This window comes from Larimichthys crocea, chromosome XX, assembly GCF_000972845.2.
Source record: "Larimichthys crocea isolate SSNF chromosome XX, L_crocea_2.0, whole genome shotgun sequence".
NCBI classification, from domain to species: Eukaryota; Metazoa; Chordata; class Actinopteri; family Sciaenidae; genus Larimichthys; species Larimichthys crocea.
The window spans coordinates 5,215,597-5,219,743 of NC_040030.1; the positions used below are offsets into that span (position 1 = coordinate 5,215,597).

The 4,147-nt window shown below is 39.9% G+C and overlaps 1 long non-coding RNA gene across 1 annotated transcript; it reads left to right on the forward strand.

Annotated features, from left to right (window-relative positions):
- The first annotated feature begins 1,223 nt into the window (after nt 1–1,223).
- On the forward strand, nt 1,224–4,147 carry LOC113744088 (uncharacterized). Its single transcript, XR_003461287.1, has 3 exons — nt 1,224–1,311; nt 1,953–2,048; nt 3,891–4,147. It is a non-coding gene; the product is annotated as an uncharacterized LOC113744088 (long non-coding RNA).

A 4,147-nucleotide genomic window follows, 5' to 3' on the forward strand; every position in this document is an offset into this window, starting at 1 on the left:
GCACTGCAATCAAAGGCTACAACGTTTTGTTATTAGAAGATGGCACCAAGTCTGAGTCTGCGCTGGTTACGCCCTAATTTTACACCTCATCACTTTTTGAGTCAGTGATGGAACTAGAGAAGAGTAAGGCCAATATTAGACCTAGAGGAGCATCACGCAGAGGTCTCACTGTAAAGGAACAGATTAATGATGCTAATTGGATTCATTTCTGAAATTCAAACATTGCACACGCTTAACCATGTTCCTAAGCCTATAAAAATGAAGATCCTCTGGTGAAAACTGAAATTTATTATTCCAGGTAAGAATCAGAGTGACTGTTTCTTTCCTCCTCTCTGTCCTCTACAAACTTTCCCCCCGTGTCTCGCTTTTTTTTTTTATTTCCCCCCAGGGCTGAAAAAGAATACCTATCTGACGTTACAAAACACACAGATCATTTCGTCCCAGCCCTCTCTCCTCCCTCCCTCTGATTGCCCTATCTTGTCCACATGCATCTCTCTCTCACACACATCATCTCACACCTCTACTGTTGGTCCTTGGGTCAAACTAGCTCATAAGGATCAGCCACACAGAAGAATTGCGTAACTGGGGGGGCATTGCTGGTGAGGTGTTTTGTCTGAGGGCCTGTGGGGTCTTATTACGGTGAGTGCCCAGACGACACGCTATACTTACAGCAAGCATGTAATAGAGGAATCAACTGCAAGACAGTGGGGCAGGACTGTGGAGGGTTCCTACTAATCTTTCTCTGCATCGTTCAGAGTTACTGAAAGACTGTCGCTGGACAAATATGTTACCAGAGAAGATGAGAACACTATGTGTATATGACGTTTCACCTGGGACGGTTTAATAACAATACCTCAAGCAATGCTGCATTCCTCTCATACGTGAATAAAATAACGATGTGATGAACCTGTGCCGACGTGTTCAAACTCATCTAAAGCCATTATTGAATGAATTAAAAAATGTAACAAAAAAAAAAGAAGTAAAAAGTAAAAATGAGGTGTTTTGAGTATTTATTTAAAAATATTAATAACTGAAGGGTAAAATCAAGTCACTCTTCACACTTACATCTTACAACCAAACAAGGAATAAGATTTACTGACTGACTCTAATGACTGTACATGTTTTATTATTCAGATATCTATGTGCTGAAGTTATTGCCTGTTATGATCTATTTGATCTTATTATTCAGTGGATAAAGGATTTAACTGCCTTCCAATACTGATGTTTATTTCTTACAGTTTCTTCATGGAGAACCAGTACCCAGATGAAGCCAAGCGAGAGGAGATTGTAACTCTGTCATTCAAAAACCAGGTACTAAATTAAGGCCTGTGCTACCCAACCCTAATGTTTAAATACTTGATTTGAACTTGAAAGGATCTGATTAGTTAGCGGACAACTCATTGCAATCAGTAATTACATTTAGTCACTGATCAAGTAAAGATACCAAGCATGTGTTGTTTATAGGTTTTTGAAGCTCCTTTAAGGCCCAGTTTGTAGGAATTGGTGACATCTAGTGTCAACCAACTGAATATCACTCGCCTTCCAAGTGTGTCGGAGAACAATCCGATGGCACAAAGTGTTTGGTTTGTCCAATATGGGCTCTTGTAGAAACATAGCAGCCTCTGTAAAATAATAATAATTCGTAATATCAGGTGCACTAATGAAAGCATACTTACGTATCTGCCACTGTAAAATAAATTGTATTTACAGATATGAAGTGTAGATGGATAAATCAAAACACAACATTCACTAGTATCAGTTTTTAGGACATTCAGTTGTATTTACTAGAACGAATGACCTTTTAAAAACTGCACTGTTGGTTTTGTGTAAAATTCATTCTCTAATCCTAAATTATGTAGACAACATGTCTGTTAAATCTCATCTCCATTGTGGTTTTGCTGTGTTATTCTCTGGCTCTATAAAGAGGCTGTTGTGTGCTTTTCATCACATAGGTTGTAAGCTATCTGAGTTTGAGCACGTGACGGCATTGAAGGTGTACAACTGGTTCGCCAACCATCGGAAGGAGATGAAAAGAAGAGCTAATATCAGTGAGAACCTGATAACTCACGTGTTATCTTATTTCTAATGAAAGATTTGCGACGCAACAATAGACGGACTTGGACGTGCAGTTTATGTTTCCTGTGTTTCCACCTCTTACTTCCTCTTCCCTGTTTGACACAGCCAGAAGCTGCCATTTTGGAAAGCAATGGAATTGAGGTGCCAAGTCCAAGCTGCCACTCCAACGGCGAGGAAGGAGAGATGCAAGAGTTCGCTGATCAGGTGAATCATCGATTCACAGAGCAAGTAAGTCAGCTTGGTGCCACTTAACCAGTTGCTTGAACATAACAGACTACTAATAGTAGGACTCGTTGGTAAATTTGACTCATCATTGCATGAAAAGTTGTACATGTTCTGATTTTCGGTGTGTCAATAAGCCATGGCAAGGCGATACCAGAACCTGGGCAGCCACATCGTTCTCCTTAAAGCCATACTCGGTGATAATATGGGTCGTGCTAACATTGAGCGTGAGTCTATATTTTGTTCATACGTCCGTACTTTCCACAGTAAGAGACCTCTTCCCTCAGCATGGTGAACAACAAGACCCTCCCATTGGCTACCACAGCCCTGCCGAGCCCCACTCCTCAGGTCCTGGATCAGAAAGAGGAGGATTCAAAAAGGGAAACTGTGGACGAAGAGTGACCAAAGCTGGTGGAGTTTGGAATCATCGTGTTTTGAATTTGAATCCGATGAAATAGGAAAAGAAGTGATCTCCTCCCCACCCATGTAAGGGGGGCCTTTGGGCCCCGCAGCACCCAAAACTCTTAGATAGGTGCTGATGCTCGCGGATGTGCCTCTGATGGTAAGGAGGCCACTGTATTATTAACATAATCCGGCTATATTAACGGCAATATACAGTGGGTGTATATATAGATAGAGATAGATATATACTGCTCGTAGTGCAATATAGGATATAAGTTGTCTGACTTCTCTTAACTCTGTACATTGTAAAACTGTAACATTTTTTTTTTCTTTCAAAATAAAAAAAACACAGTCAGCGCCATCTGGTGGAATTAACATGTCACTGAGAAACAGGTCCCTCACTGCAAACCCTCCAAAGGATACTGAATCTAATGGCAAATGTATCACCAGCAGTTATGTTCTTAGAAGTTAACATTTAGCACATTCAAATGCTTTATTATGTCAACCAGAACCATACAGTATCTGAAAATGCTAGCAGACCATAAATAATATATTATAAAAATGAAGCAGCATGAAATCTGACTGGCTGTGATTGAGAGAGTATTCAGCAGACCCTTAAAGGTGGGACAATAAATCACAAAACATCAATATTTTTCAGAATGAAATATTCATCTCCTCACCTAGCCACTTTAGGGGGCCGCCTTTTGGGAAGGGGAAGCCCTGGAGATATCCAGAAGTTGTAATACTTGAAACTTGTGAATAAATCTGTCTTTAGCACAATAGTGTTTGTTGACAAGTCTATTGATTAAATTAGACAGTATCTGTTCCGTCAGGAGCATGAAATCCGCTTAACCTCATCAGGGTCACGGTGAACTGCAGTCTATCCCAGCTGACTTTGGGTCAGTACACTCTGGATAAGTCACCTATTAACCTATTAACAGTGCTAACCACTGCAGCACCGTGCCACCCAAGCATTACATTTGTTTGTTTTCTCATAGTTTTTCTCATTTTCGACTTTTATGACTTTTCTTTTTTTACAGTTAGTGTTTTAATTATTATAGAAAAGTAAAGAGTAGTTCTAACACAGAGACTGAAAGACAGTGTAAAGTTTGTATCTTTAACAGTATGCAGAGATCTTCTTCATTTCACTGTCTTGAGTGAAAAATGACTTTAACCTTTTCATTCATCAGCGTACGAGCGTGAGATGAAGACATGGACCATAGGAGAAAGACAGAGGAGGAAGCATCTCAGACACTAACACTAACTCCATCTGGATAAAGCATGCCTTTGTTTTCCAGGCACCACTTTGATGAAAAATTCAGAGCAAATTTAATGTTTAATGTAACACCCCAACTCTAAGACATAAATAAACAGCAATTTACAGCAGAAGAATATAGCGGAGGCCCAAACTGTAGTGTGTCTAATATTATAGACCAATAATCCAACC